We start from the raw sequence: 20,667 nt of genomic DNA, 5'->3' as shown, positions 1-20,667 counted from the left end.
AGTCAGGGAAACTGAGGCAAGGAGAGTAAAACAAATAAGTAAAGAAATAGTCAAACAAATAAATACATTTTAAAAGGGCCCCAAGGAAGTTTTTAAGAATCAACTGGAATGTTAAAAACAGTTATAGTGCGAAAAAAATCCTGTTTCGGCTGAGTCTTTGAACACCACAACCTTTTTTTCCCAACTGAAGAAGAATTAAAAGGAGGTATCTGCTAAGAGGAGACCAAAAGAAAGTACAAGAATACTTCACTGTCCAGTTATCTTTCAGTCCTCACATACAGAGTCAGGGAAGGAAATAGAGCACTGGACTTGGAATTAGGAAGATCTGAGTTTCAAACCGAGCTCATACACATGCCCAGATATGTACCTCTGGCCAGTCACTTTGACCCTATTTGCCTCTGTTTTATTAACTGTACAGTGAGGAAATAGCACCTACTAGATTATCACCTACTATCAAGATTGTTGTGAGGATGGAATTAGATCATGCTTGTGAAGTGCTTGCAAACTCTAAATCATTACATAAATTATTAAATAAACGATAGCTATTTTCCTTATTCCTCTTAAGTAAAATTCCATTGAGTCCAATGAATCTATTAATTAATTAAATATTCACTATCTATTATAAATTAGGATCATTTGCTACTGGAAACACAAAGACAAATATGAAGCAACCTTTGCCCTCAAAGAGTTTGATGTGGTTATTACCAGAGAAGACATAGATCACAGACTCTCGAATATAGTTCAAGATAGAGTATTTGCAACCATATTTTGTTCACCGTTCATTTCATACGTATCCAGTGATACTCTAATTTGTTACAATACCCAGCATTTGAGGTAGTTCTGATGAGGTAGTTTAAGATTTTAATTCTTCTTCTGACTGCATTATTCTCCACCCCTTCTGCATGAATACAAATGCCTTCCTCTCATCCTTTCCTCTTTGCCCCCCTCCTCTTTTGCTCTTCATTTTTACCCAGCAATGGATTTGTAAAGTGTGTTGTCAGAGATATGGTCTGGGGAGAGATAAGAGAAATGATCCCAACTCCTTATTTTCAAACTCCCAGCCCTCACTGTTACATTAGATGATGATGCAATGGAAAGACCATTGGGAATGCCATCCCATCCCAACACGTTCAGTCTGATGAATTCATAAACTCAAATCTGATGCCAACTCTTTCAGTAAATCTTTCTTGGTGTCTCCACTCAGTAATATGCCTTCCCATTCTAACCTCAAATAGAACTTTGATATATTTGTGTACATACCATATCCTCTGATTGGAATGTAGATTAGGAACAGGGATTGGATCTTATTTTCATTTTATAACTCACCTATCAAGCCACTTAACCAATTTGACAGGAAATATCCTGTGAGACCTTGGGTATATCTTGTGATTTTTTGAGCCTCTTTTCTCATTAATAAACTGAGGATATTCAACTCAATATTACAGGGAACTGCCCACTGTGTCTGGTATTTATGAGTATGTACAGAGTGCCACTGATGAAATACACCTTGTGGAAGAAGCCAAGGAGACGGCTTCCAAGAGAGCCATGGTTACATGTAATGGAAGAGCCTTGAGGAGATTTTGAAGAATTATGTAAATATGTATGTATATATGTATGTATATACATATATATTCTGTAACTGGTTTAAGTCCACTTACCCCATGATGAAGAAGAGCCTCTTTGGCTGCAGTTACAGAGTCAAAACTGGGGGAGGGGGGCAATCAAAAGGCACTAGTTGTCCTTGTCCCTTTCTCTTCATCTGCCCTCCTTGTGGTTTGACATCTTCCAGTCTGTCTGCATTCTGGTAAGAGAGGAGAGACAATACTGTAATGCCAGATGCTGGCCTTGGATGGGGAGCAGTTTCTCCCCATCTGAGGTTGACATGTGGCCTTTGAATATTGATCTCAGTTCCTTTTCTAAGTGTTTGTTTTTACATTTAGAAAATGAAGTAAATTATTCTGGAAACTATAACCTTTAGAGTTTTGAAGTCTTGAGAAGTGAGGAGTGACTTTCAGAAAGGATGAGGACTTATTGGACACTGATTCCAAAACTGTATCTTGAAGTGAACTTTCTGGGACTCAAGGCATATATAGAAATTGGGTTAAGGATGCCGGGGTTCCAATTTCACTTGGCTTGAGCCTATCAAGTTCACATCAAAATATAGCATTTGCATTATTTGCCAGTAGCACAATCTTCTCCTTTACCATCCTAAAGTTCACCTCTCACTTTTTAAGGCATCGATACGAGGCTGACTACAAAATCCTGTGAGGACTTAAAACGCAGATTCCTGGACTTCTAATGATTTGTTCTCCTTAGTTTTCAAAACTCCCAAGGTCACAGCGTCCAGATTAATCTCGTTAACCTCACACCAAAGAACACCACCAAGGGAAAGAACTGAGATCTATGCGTAGTCCTATAACGTTATCTCTCTTCTCTTACCAGAACACAGACAAATTGGAAGAAATCAAACCATAAGGAAAGCAACTGAAAAGAAGGAATAAGGCTAACTTGTGCCTTTTGGATGTCTATTTCACCTCCCCGCTCCCCCCCAACCCCCTTCACCCAGTTCTGGTTTTGCAGTCTTAGTCATTCAAAGATACTCCCTTTCATCATGTGACAAATGGATTCGAACCAGTTACAGAATGTCTGTGGATGCTCCAAAGTCTCTACAAGGCACTTCTTCTATATGTCAACATGACACTTCTAGAAACACGCTTCCCAGACCATTTCACTTGAGAAATTTCATCAGAGGCACAATGCATATTTTCATAAATGGCCAGTCCCCCATTGCGGAGATCATCTCCAGGGTCCTTCCCACATCAAATATTCTATCATTTTATAATACTGCTTATAAAGTCCTCACAATATATTTACTGATGTCAATGGGATTGTCTTTAGAGGGTTGCCTAGTTATTAGGGAAGACTTCTAACTCACTGCCAAGAAAAATAGCACATCTCCCTACAGAGTTCGGGTTCTCAGACTTATAGGTTTACTTGATAGCATCCCTGCTCTTCATCCTTGGGCCATTAAGGATAATACACGTTTTATCTTTTAGGGTGAAGGGCTGGTGACATCGAGGTTTAGCTTTTGGGGAACTTCTAACTTTTGGTCTTCAAGTTGCCCGAGGCACTGAGAGCTTCTATGAGTTTCCTACGTAACAAAATCAGTACCGAACTCCCTTGCTATGTCAAAGGGTCTAAGTTCTATATGACTGCCCAGTTTTTGCTGAAATCTATGGTTAAAGTGACTCACCAGCTTTATACTTTTTCTTCTACTCCCACCTCACTGGAATTGGCTAAGGATACTAGGAAGCTGACACCTATAGTCATACTGGAAATGCTGGTTTTTATCTTGAATTATTCCCACAAAAAGAACCATTTCCCGGAAAATCAGACAATGCTTTCCTTCTAATTCTAAAATAAAATGGGTAATTCCAATTTCTGCCTAACAACTATATAGTGGGCATATTAGTATTAGTAATAGATTCTGGAAGTGATTTGCATGATTGGTTTCATAGTCAAACATCCCCAACTCTTGATTATTATCTATGAACCTTAGATGGTGAAAACTTTCTGAATTTGTGCTAAATCATTTCTACTTGCTTCTTTTTAAGTAGTCTAATTGGATGGATCAATTATTAGTTTTTAGGATAGAAGGTAATCTTATACTAAACAGCACAAATGTACAAATAAAACCCATATTCTTAACCCGATTCTTCACCAAAGGAAGGGATATCTCATAATGAGTTTTCATTATGCCAACAGATAAGTGGGAAGATATTTGAAGTGAATTCTTTCTACCATCCCTGCCAAGACACCTTGCACTAGTCTTCAAACTCAAATAGAAAATAAAGCCCTCTATCCACATACTTAGTTAGAAAACCATAGATTTTATTATTTATGTTATAGTGTATTTTCATTTTTTTTCTTAAACATTTCCCAGTTACATTTTAATATGATTTGGGCTGCACTTAGGAATTTTTCCTGGCCATTGCAGGCTGTGGGCAACTAGTTTGACACCTCTGTATCATAGGTAATTAGCTATTTAGCCTACGAATAAGACCAATGCTTTGAAAAATTAATTTGAGGGGGGCAGCTAGGTGGCTCAGTGAATTAAAAACCAGGCCTAGAGATGGGAGGTTCTGGGTTCAAAATTGACCTCTGAAACAATCTAGATGTGTGAGCCTATGTTAGTTACTTAATCCCCATTACCTAGTCCTTATCCCTCAGTATTGATTCTGAGAGAGAAGGCTTTTAACTTGATGGTGACCTAAGAATGAGAAACATAACTAAATATGACTCAGTTTCTCTATTAGCAGAAGTGAGACAAACACTTTACAATGACAAATTTAGGACTAAATTAAGTATGAAAAATATTAAAGCGCTTTGAGAAAATACTCTGTAAATGCCCATGTTATTTGTAGCAAAACAATGACATCTTTCCTTTTTGTGCTCGCTTACCTATTACATCTTTCCCACCAGCTGTGATGAAACACATCTATGTGCTCACTACTGATAATAGAACATCCCAGGATAGCTTGAAGAACTGGAAACAGGTTTCCAGTTAAGCCAGCAATGTGAAAAGTTTTAGCTAAACCCACATTTCCTCAGAAACCTCTACTGACAATGAAAGAAAATGATGGGGCAGAGCTAACCAAGATGGCAGAGAAGGTACATAGACCCATCTGATCTCTACCAACTATGATATAATGCTTCAAAATGAATTCTAGAGCAGAATAACCCACAGAACAATCTTTCAGCCTAAAACAACTTGGGAAGCCACCAGGGGTGGAGGGGAAGTGAAGCACAGAGCAGTCAGCTAATCTAGGCCCCCCTGGGATAACATGCTTTGGGGGCTGCTGAATCAGTGGCAATGGCTCTCTGAGCTCTCAGCCACAGATGGAAAGTGGGGTGGGCCAATTGCTCAGAAGGAGATTATAGGGATCCCTTGGCTGCTATGGGCAAAAACTCTTATTGCATTGCTCATATCCAGATTCAAAATGCAGTTCTGAGTCTCATTCTCAGAGTGAAGAGGAGCAGTAGAACACAGGACTACATGTGGCTACAAGGGAGCATGGGGTGCTGATCACAGTTCTGACATGGAAAATAGTATTTATGGTCATGCAAAGACCAGCACAAATGCTGGGAAGAAGTAAACACAGCTCTTCTTATGTCATGAGCATGGAGGAACTGAAAACTTATAGATCCCAAGAATTAGATGTGAAGACAGCTGCACAAAGAACCTGGAGGTTGGAAAAGCACTCCCTTTGCCACCAGAACAGAACCCAACTTTAGCAGTTTTAAACTAAAAGAAAAGAAAAATATTGGGAAACGAGCAAACATCCCCCCCCCCAAACTTCCTCAATATTGAAAGTTACTCCGGAGTCAGGGAGGACTAAAATGCAAACTCAGGAGAAGACAACAAAGACACTATTGCTGCACATAAAAAATACTGAGGAAAATAATACATCAAACCCCTCCCCCCCCAAAAAAAAAACCCAGAATAGGCCAAATGGTAGAAATGGCACAGAAATCTTCTGAAGAGAAGATCCTCTTCAAAAGCAAAACTTCCAAGTCAAAGAGAAAATGCACTAAGCAGCTCAAAAGGAACCAATTATATCTCATGGAGCCACAGCAGAATAACATTAGATTTAGCATGTTCTACATTAAAGGATAAGAAGGCCTGGAATATGATATTCCCAAGGGCAAAGGAGCTAGAACTTCAAAATATCAGCACTTCCTCACCAAAAGTGAGGATAACCCTTCAGTGGACAAAATGGAAATCAATGAAATAGGCAACTTACAAAAATTTCCAATAAAACTCTCAGAGCTGAATGAACAATTTGACTCTCAAATACAAGACTCAAGAGAAGCATAAACATGGAAATGGGAAAGAGAAACGTGGGAAGATGATGTTTGTTAACGTCTAAGAACCTCATCATTATTAGAGCACTTAGAAGTAGAGAGCATTCAAGGGTTTGAACTGAATATGCTGGGATGAGATCTAAAATAAAATTAAGGAGTGAGAATGAGGAATGCATTGGGAGAAGGCGAAAAGAGAAGTAGGATGGGGTAAATGATCTGACACTGAGGAGGCATCAAAGAGCTTTTATGCTGGAAGGTAATATGGGGAGGTCGGGAGGGGAGTGTTTAAATGTTACTTGCATCTGAATTGCCTCAAAGAGGAAAAAACATATACACTTAATTGGATATAACAACCTGTCTTACCCTACAGAAAATTAGGAGAAGAAGGGGAGCTGGTATAAAAGAAAGCAAATTGGGGAATGTGGTGACCTGAAACTAAACACTTTTGAGGATGGACAGAAATGAACATAGAGACAAAAGGATAAATGGAGTGGGGAAGGAATAGGATGGAGAGGAATACATAGTAATCATAATGGCGAAATTTTTTGACAAGTCCCCCCAATAAAGGACTAATTTCTCAAATAAACAGAGAAATATGCCAAATATATAAGAATATAAATCATTTCCCATTTGATAAATCATAAAAAATATGAACAGTCAGTTGTAAAAGTGAGTAAAGCTGACTAGTAATGGAAAAAGTGTTCTAAATCACTATTAATTAGAGAAATGCAAATTAAAACAACTCCAACTGAGCATCACTAACTTTGCTGTCTGACTATTATGAAAGAGAAGGAAAATGTAAAAACTTGGAAGGAATATGGGAAAATTGAGACACTAATGCACTGCTGGGGAGTTGTGAACAGAGTCAACCATTCTGGAGAGCAATTTGGACCAATGCCCAAAGGGCTATAAAACAGCATTTGCCTCTGACCCCAGAATACCATAATTAGGTTTGTATTACAGAGATAAAAAGCAAAAATGGGAAGGACCTATACCGGTGTTGGTCAAACTTCTAAGACAGAATGCTGGACTCTGCCCCAACCTCAACCCCAGACCAAGTGCCATGCACACCCCCCACCCCAAGAGACTGTATGCTGTGCCCCTCCCCGCACTGAGGGCCAGGCATGCCCTTACACCATACAGGGGAGGGAGAAAGCTCTCCCATTGGACTACTGGGTGGAGAGGCTGGTGAAGGAGTGTCCTTAGCAAGTGTAGAAAGGTGGAGGGGAGTGGCCTGAGCACTCTGTTTCCCTCCAGGTCTGCTGCTTGTGAGCACTCCCAGTACACTCCCATTGGGCTGCTGGGCAGAGGAGAGGGAATGTGAAAACATGTCATCAAGCACAGAGGAGAAGAGGAGAGGAGCACATCTGCTTGAATCCCTCTGTCTTACTAATAACAAGCTGGGGGGGGGGGTGCCATGTGTCCACAGAGAGCACTCTGTGTCCCATCTTTGGCATTCGTGCCAAAGGTTCACCATCATACTATATATACAAAAATATTTGGAGCAGCTCATTTTTTTTTTTTGGTCAGGGCAAAGAATTGGAAAGGGAGAGAATAACTATCAACTGCAGAATTGCTGAGTAAGTTATAGCATATCTTTGTAATACAATACTATTGTCCAGTAGGAAATGATGAGCAGGAGGAGCTCTGAAAAACCTTTAAAGGTTTTCATGAACTGAAGCTGAATAAAGTAAGCCAAATCAGGATACTACTGTACATAGTGATAGCAATATTTTACAGTGAACAACTGTGAATACCTTGGCTATTCTGAGCAACACAATGATTCAAAACAATTCCAAAGGCCTTGTGGTAAAAAATGTCATCTACTTCCAGAGAAAGAACTGATTGAGTCTGAATCCAAATCAAAACAAACTTTTAAATTTTTTCTTAATTTTTTTCTTTGACTTTTATTCTACAAAAGGATTAATAAAATGCTTTATATGATTTTACATAAAAATTGATGTCACATTGCTTACTATTTCAACAGGGGTGCGTAGGGGAGGGAGAGAATTTGAGACAAAATTATTTTTTAAATGTTGGAAACTTTTTACATGTAATTGAGGGAAAATTAAAAATATAAAAAAAAACAAAGGAAAGAGATTTTTAAAAAGGAACAAAAATAAAATCACTCAACTTCTTGATTCCACAAAGGACTGCAAAGATGCTCCAGAGATCAAGGGCTCTTTGGCTGAAGCTAGTGCAATTTGGCATGTACGAATGCTCTAGAAGACTGGTTTTAAAGATATAATTGACTCAAATTAAGTCATTCTAAAGCTAAAGTGTGAAATTGTTCACTTCCAGGTACAACACAAGGAAATGACCAACGTCAAATGTGACCCAAATTAGATGCTGCTGCAGGTAGATGTAGATGGCTCCTTGTAAACACTCTCAGTGGGCAGAGATAGGCACCAACTCTGTTGCAGGCCAGCAATGTGATCTCAGTCCTGAACTTTGAAGACAACAGGGTGTGACCCCAGAGAGTTTACCATTTAGGAGCCTCAGGGAAACTACTTCCAGACTACACTGGAAAATAGGAACTGGACATAATAACTCCATCCAAAAATATATGAAATTATAGATCCTTTTCCCAACACTAATCTTTAATCTTACATACTGAAACTATAGTCCTAAAGTGGGGAAAATATTCCTACTATAATAAAATGTGCTATTAGTTAAAATAATTTCAAAAATAATTCTTAGAGGAAGGAAATAACTCCAAAATAATTGCACATAGAGCCCCAGGGGAAAAATGAATTACCCATAAGGAGTCTTAGAGTAAATTTAAAAAACGAAGAGCTTTCAAAAGAGATTGTAAAAAAATCAAATTTGTGTAGATGGAAAAAGAATAAAAATCTTTGAGCAAAAAGTGGCACTCTTATCTGAATTTTTGAAATCTTGAAAAACAAAATAGGTCAAACAAAAATTAATAATTCAATAAGCCAACAAGAAATACAGGAAAAGAGTCAAAAGTGAACAATTAGAAGAATATCTGAGATATTCTTGTGTAAAACATATTATTTAAAACAACTGACTTGCAAGACTAGATGAGAAAAGATGATATAAGTGTTACTGGTCTCAAGACTCCAGAGGACTCATAATGAAACATATTACCTGCCATTTGAACCTTGAAAACCATGACCAAATATATATTCTTTTGAGTCCTAGATCCCACAGTTCAAGAAATCATTAAATAAAATTGTCCAAAATTAAAAAGCCACAGCAAAAGTGGAAATAGAAAGAATATACTGATCACCTCCTAAAACACATATACACATACATACACACAGATACACAGATACACACGCATACACAAATCTTAAATTGAACATACCAAGAAATGATTTATCCAAAATTGAATTTTCAGGAAAACCAAAATTAAATACTTTAAACAGCAAGGAATAAAAGTATTTACAGTCACAAGGAATTATAATCCTGATCACAAAAGACTTTGCAGAAAGAATTTGAAATGCAGTATAACAAAAAAAACTAAAAAGGTTTTAAAACAAGAATAACATCCTACAAAAATACATGTAAGCCTATATGTGGTAAAATGAAAAACAGCTGGCTAGAATTTTTGAAATAGAGAGAAAAATGACAAATAATTATAATGGAAAATATGTTTGAACAATTTGAAGAGACGATAACCAATTGCTATGTTCAAATAGCTAGAGATGAGCTCATTTCCCTTCAAAACCCTGCTGATTTCACGAGTCAAAGGGAAGATAAAATATTAAAGGCTTGGACAGGATTTTGTGTTCTTTTTAAAAGTTTGAGTGCATAAAGGAAAAGGAAGGAAAAAGAATGCATTAAGAAATATAAGGAAGAAAGGTATTTTTTTGTCAAAACTGAAGAACTTCAGAAGAAAAATAGACAAATGTGATTTTTTTTTTTGAGGATGAGCATCTCACAAATTCATGGGGATTATTAGAGCCACTCAATCCACCAGAGAGAACTGGGTTTTAAATGTTCACATTAGAAATGTATAAATTCGACACATCATATGAGTTATTATTTTTTTATTTTCTAGACTTAAGAAATAATAGGAAAATATTAATAATGTATATAAAATCAAAAGTATGCTGTGTATACATTTTATTTTTAGAACCAATTGTTAAATATTTACTGGCTTATCCCAAAACAAACTTCAATTGGATATAAGAGAAAGAAAATGGAACACATCTGTAAATGCATACAAAGAGTTTAAAGTAGAAATATATCATAAACAACACGAAAATGAGTGAGACTGGGAAAGGGAAAAGGGGAGTTTGAGAGATGGTAGAATTAGCATGAGAATTTGTTTTGTTGTTGTTGTGTTGTTTCAATTGTGTAGAACTCTTCATGTTCCTATTTTGGATTAGTAAGTGTCTGAGTGTAACTTTATAATTCAACTGAAAATGCTCTTTCCAAGATTACCAATGATCTTTTAATTGCCAGTTTGATCGCCTTTCTTATCCTTCTTGCTCCAGGTAGCCTTTGACATCATAGATCACTCGTGTTCTTGATATTATTTTTTTCTCTAGGTTTTAATGAAACTCCTTTCTCCTGATTTTCCTCCTATCTAACATCTCCTTTTTAGTTTTTCTCTGCTTGATTCTCATTTATCCATTCATCCAAACATCCACTTCCATGTGTGTCCCTATTGTAGCCCTCCTATCTTCTTCTGTTTTGCTTGCTGGTCTCACTGATTCTTATGGAATCAACCATCATCTTAATTCTTAAATTTTATTTATTCAGTTATAACTACTGACCTCTAATAACAAATCTCTGATCATTAGGTATATTAGATTTACATCCCAAAGAGTTCTTAACCTCAATATGTTCAAAATTTAACTCATTATCTTCTCCTCCTCCTCATTTCCTCTCTTCTTCCTCACTTTCTTATTATTATAAAAGGTGCCACCATCTTCTTAGTCATCATCTACTCCTCAGTCACTTTTACTGGCCTGTATCCAATAAATTACCACATCCTGTTAATCCTACCTTTGTAACATCTCTTTGGTATGTATGGTCCCTTTTCTTACTCTTCCATCACCCCAGTGTAGGTCCTCCTCAACTCACCTGGATTATTGAAATAGTCATCTTTCCATTTCAGTTTGTCCTCTACCCAGATGTCAAGTTGCTTTTCCTAAATCTTAGGTATGACCATGTAATACCCTATTAAATAAGTCAATCCTTTTTATATTTCTAACCGTATCCTACTTCACATATTCTAAGATCCAGTGACATCAGCCTCCTTATTGATGTTTGACCATTATACTTCATCTTCTGACTCTAGCCATTTTGAATGGCTGTCATCCATGCTGGAATTTTCTCCCTCTTCTTCTTCATCTTCAAGGTTCCCTGACTGCCTATAAGTCCTAGCTCAAATCCCACCTTTTACAAATGCCTTTCTTAATCTCCCTTGATACTAGTCCCTTTTCTCTGAAAGTTATCCTAGTTTACCTGTATATATCTTGTTTGTGAATAATTATTTGTATGTCATTTCTCTCTTAAATTAAGATTCATGAGACCATGGACTGGTTCTTTATCTTATTTTTTATCTCTGCATAGCTGTTACATATTGCCTAGTATAATATGACCTTAATAAGTGGTTATTGACTTGACTTAAAAAGAATTAACAAGACAAAAGAACAAACTGATTTAAGAGAAAAAAAAAAGCAAAAAAGCAAACAATAACATAAAAAGTTAAAGTGGAGAAGGGGAGAGATTTTGAGCTAACTGATGTAACCAGGAGGTGAAAAAGAAAATATTGGGGAAGAAATAGAGAAGTTACAAATAAAGTGAAAAAAATCAATTGAAGTAGAACATTTAAACTAGGGAAAAGGTAAAAAAAAATGGAAAAAGTGGTGTAGAGCAGAGTGTAAGGATTTTGGGTAATAGAATTTCAATAGGTTGAAAGCAAAACAGATTAAGCAAAACTAATGAAGATAAAGTATTAACTTAAAAGAAAAGGTTTTTTAATCTTGAAAAAATGAAGAATGAAGAAAACAAAGAGAACTCTCACAATTTTAAATATGATAAAGAATCTGAGTGTCCAAATGCATTAAAAAACTCCATGTTCTTTCATTTAAAAGAGACATTTTAAAGAGCACAGAAAGACATATACTTAAAATAAATGAACAGAAATTATTATAAATTAGATCAATCCAAAAAATTTCAGGGATTTCAGTCTTATTAACTAAAGGAAAAATTAAATTCACAGTGAGAGAGATGAATAAAGCATAGCAATCACTAATATATTCCACAAATGGAATTCTATCCAATTCTTAAAGACAAAGATATACTAATGCAATAATAGTAAGAGGCTTTAATGTTCCTTTTCCAGAAGTGGACAGATATAACAATAACAAAAAAGAAAAATATAGAATAAGTAAACTGTTGGATATAATAAATTAGAAGACTGTTAGAGCTAATTATTTTATAATATCTTCTCAATGGAACCACTATATAGTTCTCAGTACCACATAGTACCTTCACAAAAACAGACCACTTAAAAATTTCAAATAAATGAAAAGAATCAAAAATAGTAAAAAAAAATCCTCTCTAGACTTTTATAGAATTAAAAGTATTAAATACAGGAAATATAACAGAAAGAAACAAACCTAAATGGAGAATGAATAATGTGTGGATAAAAGAAAAAAATCATAGAAACATTGAGTAACTTTTTGAAGGAAATTGACAATGACAAGACAACATACCAAAATTTCTGAGATGCAGCTAAAACAGTCCTAAGGGAAAAATTATACCCCTAAAATATACATCATTAAAATAGAAAAAGAGGATTAATGGACTGAATATACACTTAAAATTAGAAAACCAATGAATAAATGAACTCAAAATAAGCACAAAAAGACATCTTGAAAATCAGAAGAAAAATAGATAAATTAGATGCCAAAAAGTGAGATTCAAAACCAAAAGCTGGTTCTTTTTGTGCCATTCCAGTTACTTTGAAACTTCCTGTGACTCCAATGACAGTCTTATAGCATTTGGATAATTCAGAGATCAGGAGCTTCCAGCCATGTGGTCTGTTCAGGACTTGAAAGACTTGATCATGAAATGTGAGACACTCTAAGTCTTCCCTGATCCTTCCTGTGCCAGTGGCTGGTAGGGAGGCTGGATATTACATCATTTAAAAGGAGAGAATTCTGGCTTTCTCTCTCTTCCTTCAGTTTTGCATATGGCATCATGTAACTCAAAGACTTCCAGGACAAATGCAACAGCGCTGCACTTTCTCTACCTCAGAATCACGAATACTATGTTCATAAAGATGCCAGAGCCCAGGACTCAACTAGGCATTCTGGCACCTCCATGTAATCTAGGTGCCTCTTGGGCTTTTTGGGTTCTTTCCTGAACTTAGATAAATGTGTACTCTGAGATGAATAGTCCAGGCTTAGAGGCCACTTGACGAACGTGAGAAATTTGGAGGTCTGGGGAAACCCAGTGTCCTGTTGCCTTAAAGGAGAGCTTTTACAGCCCGGGACTAACCCTTTTTGGAGCACATGCATAACACAACAGATTTAACATTTTGGGAAACTAGGCTGAGGGCACCAGAACCCTGAGGTAAGAATCAGTTGGTAAGGCGAGATGAACAACCCCATAAGTCTTTAGTCAACTTGCTATAAGTCTGGTATATATGCCAGAACTAATCTGCTTGTTCTGCTGATGTAACCTTTTCTCCTGGAATATGTTGGGAAGATAGATGGCTCTTGGGAGAACTGTGGGACTCTATATGGAGTCAGAGTATGTAAACATTCTGAAGTGTCCCCAATTAGTTAACCAGATAGTTAGTTTTAAGGGGCATTTTCAATCACCTTTAAGCTAATACTGCTGGATTCTTCAAAAATGTCGGTCAGTTCCAGCCACAACTTTTGTCATTTCAAGGCTGGAAGAGCTCAGTGAGTCTTCTCCTGTAGCGTCTGGTGAAAGACTATGCAGTGAGGCCAAATATCCCAAGGTGTTCCCCCTCTCGGGCCATATTTGAATAATGAGCCATAGGCATAGGGAGAAGAGTCTCTGACTTTGGTCGGTATCATAAAAAATTAGATGAAATTTTGACCAACCCCCCATCCATCCCAACTATAGCAATTCATCTAAATAAATCATTCTTTATGATCAAATTGAATTTATACTAGAGATGCAAGGATATTTCAATCTTATGAAAATAATCAACAGAAATAATAATTCTGTGTCCCAAAACACATGAATCTCTCAAGAAATGCTGAAAAACTATCATTTATCCTAGAAACTCTAAAAAGAAGACTTTTAAAATATAAGTATGTCAAAAAATTAAATATCATAGTGAGGAAAAACAAGAATTAATTGAGAATTCCTCTTTTTCTTCTACTATTTTGACCTTATAAATGCTAAAAATATCAATAATAAAAATATATAAAACTGCTTAAAAGAATAAAGAACAAACTAAATAATTGCTTAAAGCTTAGTCATGTCAACATCATAAAAGATAGAACTTTTAAAATAAATTTGTAAATGTAGTGCCATGCCAAACATTTGATTATCAAAGGAATAATTTAGAGATAAAATGATAAAAATGATCTTGAAGATAATGTCAAAGGAAATAATGTAAAAATATATTGCAGTTGCGTTATGATATCCAGGTATGTTGGTATTTTATATAGTTTGTGAAAATAATTTGTTTTTCAGCTGCATTTTGGAAAGGCTGATACTTTTTGTGAGCTGATTTTATAGTCTGCTACTTTAGTGAAGTTATTGTCTCATTTGTTAGTTAGCTAATGTTTTCTAAATAAACTATCATGTCATCTGTAAAAAAAAAACAATTTTGTCATCTTTCTCTTTGTTTATGCCATCGATTTTTTCTTGTTTTATTGCTACAACTTGATATATTAAAGAAAAACAGTAGCGATAATGGATATCCTTCCTTTATCTTTAATCTTGTTGGAAAAGTTCCTAGAATCCTTTCCCTTCCCCCACTATGTGACTTTTGGTTGAAGATATATACTACTTGCTATATAAAGGAAAGGTATAATTCTTTACATTTAAAAATATTTTAATATAATGGGCTATTGTATTTTATTACAGTTAGAGCATCCATTGATATGATATTTATTGTTCCAATTTATTATGTTGTATAATGTTCAATGATTTTCTTCAAATTGAAACCAATCCTGCATTCTTAGTATCAATCTTACTTGGTTATGGTATATAATATTTTACATAAGCTTATGTAAATTCTTTCCTAATAGTTTACTCCATATTTTAAATGACTATTTATTAAAATACAAACCAATACTTTTAATTCTCTGATGTATCTCTTTAAATTTTAGGTATCAGTATAATATTTGTTTCACAGAATGAGTTTATTAGGATCCACTTTTTCCCCGTTTCTTTAATAATAATTTTATGCATTATTGTAATTATTTCTCCTTAATGTTTCATATAATTCACTTACAGATACATATGATCCTGTGAGATTAGGTTACTTTATTTATTAATGTTCCATTAAACTGGACTTTTTATTTTCATTTTTGTAAATTTGAGATATTTCATGAAAACTGTCTGCATTTTTTATCAATGGGAAAAATTTAATAATTGTGTTTATTCCATCTTAATTTGTTTATCATGTTCAGTTTTAATTTTGCCAATAGTTTTTCTCTTTAAAAAATAGTTATCCAATTGTTTATCAAAACCATTTTAGTACAGCAGAAAGAAAAATGTCTCTAGATTCAAAGGAGCGGGGTTAAAATTTCATCTCTGACATCTATTCCCTATATTCTTAGCCAAGTAACTTTATCTTCCTGTGCCTTCTCCCTAAAATGAAGGAACTTTACTAGATGGCTTCTAAGGTCCCTTCTAGTTATAGATTTATGATAACAAAATCTTATGATCTATTACATTATAATTATTTTTTAAAATAACTTCTATTAGGCAAATCAATTTTAACGGTAGAGTTTGTGATATTCTTTATCCTTTTTACAATTTTTATATTGTCTGTCTTTGTTTATTGCAATGTTATAGAAGATATGTTTAGCATTTCTGCATATTTGAACTTTTTATGTCTTAATGAATGGTCAATTTTTTTAGAGATTCAGTATAAATTTTTAAGTATGTATGTTCTTCCCTATTCCCATTCAGTAAGAGCCAGTTATGTTATATCTAGCTTTCAAAAAATGTGGTTTTGATTCTTAACTTATTTCTTATCTCTTTTTAGTGAGATTTTTCTAGTTCTGAAATGAGTACTTTAGACTCTCAATTAGGACAATTTTACTGTATATTTCTTCAATTAGTTTTCCTTTTAAGTATCTAGATGCTATGTCACTAAGTATATGCACATTAAATATTGATAATAGTTTATTATCTATTGTTTCTCTAGGCACACTATATGTTCCATGCTTGTTTCTTTAACTATTTTTGTTGACTTATGAGATCATAATTGCTTAATCTGCTATTTTGAGTTAATGTGAGGCATAATAAATTCTGCTTCAACTCCATATTTTAATGCTATTAATGTGTTTGAAATTTCTTTTAAATAAAATATTCTTTGATTTTCTTTCTAAAACATTCTGTTACTCTCCTGTCTTTCTGAGTTCGTTTAATTCATATTCACAGTTATAACACTAATTACATATTTTCATGTTATCTTTTACTTTTTTCCCTTGGATCCCTCTTTGTATAATAGAAGAAGGTGGGGAAGGAGAAAGAATTTGACAATTTCTACTCTACAAAGTGATCTGTTATTTTTGTTCTGCTTCTCCTCTCTTCAGTAAGTCTAGACCTCAATCTCTGCTTGTTAAACTTTTTCTTTTTAATCCATCTTTTTTGTTACATTAAAGCTGTGGTTTGTGCTTCATGTGACCAACATTATTCTTGTGGTTTCCTCTTCTAAATTTCCCCATTCTCTGCCTCAGCCTGTTCCCCTTTTGAGTTTAAGGCACTTTATTAAACTTATGTATGTGTGGGTGTCCATTTTATTTTTCACTTAAGGGTTAGGTTCATGAGAAGCCCATCTTCCTCAATATTATGAGTAGTAACTTCTTTCTTCTTTGCCCCCAAATATAGACAACAAAACCTCTTTGAAGACCCATGAAAATTTCTAGTTGCTTAAAAATATTTATTTTCCTAGGTTTTTCTTTTTTATCCTTGTTCTAACTGTTAACTTCTGTCTAAGAACTGATATTAGTTATCAATTTCTTAAATGACTGACCCAGGGACACATAGCTAAAAGTGTTGGAGGCCAAATTTGAACCTAGGACCTCATGACTCTGGATCTGGCTTACTATCTTCTGAGCCACATTCCAGAGTTTTTGTATGAATTACAACATTTCTACTCAGTCCCTAGTATTTTCATCAACAGTGTTTGAAGATAGCCTATTAAGGATCAATTTTCCATTTTACAATCATCTTCGATATTCTTAAGTTATTCTTGATTTTAAGCCATTATGTTTTGCCATTTTTTATTCCAATATTTTCTTTTTAAAAAATTTCTTTATTTTTGGGGGGGTTCAGCATTTTATTGATTTTTATTGTTGTCATATTTCCTTCATATCCAAATTTATCACTTCCCCTTCCCTACTCAGAAAACCATCTCATATAATAAAAAAGATTATTTTTAAAATTCAAAAGGATTAGGGACAGTTAGGTGGCTCAGTGGATAGAAGGCCAGGTATGGATATGAGAGGTTCTGCATTCAAATCTGGCCTGAGTTTCTTCTAGGTGTGTGACCTTGGGCAAGTCACTTAACCCTCAATTACCTAGCCCTTTCTGCTGTTCTGTCTTAGAACTAATACTTAGTATTGATTCTAATACAAAAAGTATGTTTTTAAAAGAAAATTTCAGGGCTAAACACACTGAGTTTAATGGTATTTATGATGTCCCACCCCATAAACTCCCACCTGATCATTTCTTTTTTTTGAGGCAAACTTGGTCCTGAGAACTAGACAATGTTCACATAGTACAATTAGTTGCAGAGGACAAATCTTACCCTTTTGCAATCCACTGTTAACTTTTTATTTTCAATTGCTTCCTTTCTATGGTTGTTCTTTAGGGACAGGAATAAGCCCTTGAAGAATCTAGATGATAGAGTGGCAGGATCAAGAGGGAAGATGCTATGTAATCAGATAGTAGCATGAAGCATGTACTACCTTAGGGGTACAAAAGCATAGCATGGAGAAGTAAAGGAAGAATGAGGCACAGAGTGGACCAATGACCTTCCCAAGACTGTAGTTCATTTTCTTTTTTTTGAGAAAATTTTATTTGTTTCCAGATTGCACAGTGATATGATTTTTAATAGTTGTTTTTTTTTTGACATTTACAAAATGATATTCTCTCCCTCCCCAGGCAGTTATTATGATATGGATGGCACGTGTGTTATTATATAATACATTTTCTTTTTGTTTTGCTTTGTTTATAACTCTTACCTTCCATGTTGAAATCAATACAAAGTATTGACTCCACGGTGGAAGAGCAGTAAGGACCAGGCAATGGACGTTAAGTGTCTTGCCCAGCGTTACACAAATAGGAAGTTTCATATTTGAATACAGAACCTATTGTCTTTAAGCCTTGATCTTAATCCCAAATCATATTTCCGTGTTAATCATATGAACAAAGATGTATATTGCTTATACTAAGGAAAAGTTCATGGAGGAAATAAAGTTTAAACTTATGAGATTTAATCTGCATTCAGACTCTGTCAGTGCCTTCCTTCCATGACAATGGATAGCCTTTTTTGTCATGATCCTTGTATTGCTTATAGTAGTTAAATCATTCACAGTTGATCATTGTACTTTATTGCTGTTACAATGTATAATGTTCTCCTGGTTCTGCTCAATTCACTTTGCATCACGTCACATAAAGTCTTTCCAGGTTTGTGGTGTGTGTGTGTGTGTGTGTGTGTGTGTGTGTGTGTGTGTGTGTGTTTGTCTGAGATCATTTTGTTTTGTCATTTGTTATGGCACAACAGTATTCCATTCCATTCCAATTATATACCACAATTTATTCAGTCCTTCCTTTGCTTTTGAGCTCATCCTTTCTGACAACTGGAAATTTTTTTTTACTTTTACACAAAAACTTTGTATTTTGGTTCTGACTTACTTAGATGTTGCTGATTTAGGGTTTATGTAGGAGGTAGCTGGCAAATCGTATTTTCACTTTTCGCTCTGGTCCTACAAGATTTGGTTAGCTTCATTTTGTGATTTCTAGAAATGTGGTGTCCAGAGTTTATTTGGTTATTGTCTTCAGGAAGTCCATGAATTCTTAAATTCTCTCTTCCACCTCCTTTTCAGACCAATTTTTCAAAAAGGCAAACAACTGCTTTTCCAGTTTTGAGCTTTGCTCTAATCATTATTTTGCCAAGCCACCCCCTCCCCCCATGGCTCTTTTAATTGTTATGTACCTCAGGCTTAATTCATCCACCGTAAGTCTTCATTGGTCATTGTTTTCTTCAACTTCCATCCTTAGTTTTGGGAACTTGGGGGATAGGCCGGGTTTCCAGTTATTCCAGAACCTTTGCATGGATTACATGGGTCAGTTTTGATCCTATCTGCTCTGCAGTTAGGATATGCTACTGTGGGCTGGTGCTAGACTCTACTTGGTATCTTTGACACCTGCCTCAATGTCTGTGTCTGTAGTATAGCTAGCTAGGGCTTTGCTCACTGGCTTCCTTTTTCTTACACAATCATGAGATAGGCCTTGTTCTGGTTCTGACAGAATTCAGTCAGGCATTGGAAATTAATTTGGTCTTGGGCATCCTGAAGAACCCTTTCTATTGTACTTTTACTGTTCACTGTTCACTTGGGGTTACTAGATGTGGGATGGGTCAGAGCTTCTGTTTTGGCTCTCAGTGCACTGAGGGGGACTAGGCACATCCTGTGGGGGGCACGTTCTGCCCCTTACTTCTCTTCTGACAGGCCAGGACTAGGATATCTTCAGCGACCTGGAGCTCTTGCTGGCTTGTGACTTCCCTTGAATATGCTCATTTAGAATCTTCAGGCTCCATCCTGGCTTAGTATAGCTCTCTCTGCTTTCTCTGGGCTCGTCTTTTCCCTGGTTCCAGATAGCTTCTGGACATCTTTTTCCCCTATGATTCAAGACTGGAAGAATGAACTTTTACTCCTCTTCCTTTTTTGTTTACATCATCACTGTTCTCTGTGTGGTCCTTTTAGATATTTGGGGGCATCTGTGGGAGAGAATGAATGGAGTTCTACAAGACATTACCCGGAAGTTCTCCATGACTTTATCATATTGACCCAGCTGGTAATTGTCAAAGGTAGGATTCCAATGAGCATTTCTGACATTAATATGGTTACCTCCTTAACAGTAGGTATGTAATTTAGTGAAATGGATGGAATGCGTGGATTTGGGCGCAATACTTAATCTATTTTATGAAGATGAGCAAAATCTTCGTTTTTCTGATTTTGACCCAAGTTACGAATGCAACATTTTAGAGAAGAGAGAAAATGAAATATAGGAAGCAACCCTACAGAGCTTAGTCACCACAGGGACTAAAACAGCGCCAGGTGAGTTTCTTTTGGGATACCAGAGCATGTCCTGGACATTTTCCTTGTTCCCATCTCCTATACAGAAATAGCAGGCAGTTGGTTACAGCAAGTACTAGCACACACATATACATATATACATATATGTATATGCATTTGGGGATTCAATAAAAAGAATGAAAACTTAGGAAGCTGGGAAGAAGGTAGGAAGTATTTCTGAATTCTTTTAATTGTTTTAGTTTTTATTTTGTTGCAATTCTATGGAAATCTGAGATTTTTTTTTACATTTTCATGTAAGTACAAAATTTAAACTAGAAATAGAGAAATGAAAACT

At 35.5% G+C, this 20,667-nt stretch overlaps 1 protein-coding gene across 4 annotated transcripts in view; it reads right to left on the bottom strand.

Moving 5' to 3' along the window:
• DSCAM (DS cell adhesion molecule) overlaps nucleotides 1–20,667 on the bottom strand; it is an 829,709-nt gene that overhangs the window by 254,431 nt on the left and 554,611 nt on the right. The gene's annotated exons all lie outside the window — the stretch shown is intronic.

This window comes from Monodelphis domestica, chromosome 4 (genome assembly GCF_027887165.1).
Source record: "Monodelphis domestica isolate mMonDom1 chromosome 4, mMonDom1.pri, whole genome shotgun sequence".
In the NCBI taxonomy this organism is placed as follows: domain Eukaryota; kingdom Metazoa; phylum Chordata; class Mammalia; order Didelphimorphia; family Didelphidae; genus Monodelphis; species Monodelphis domestica.
This window is presented reverse-complemented; position numbering and strand designations above follow the sequence as displayed.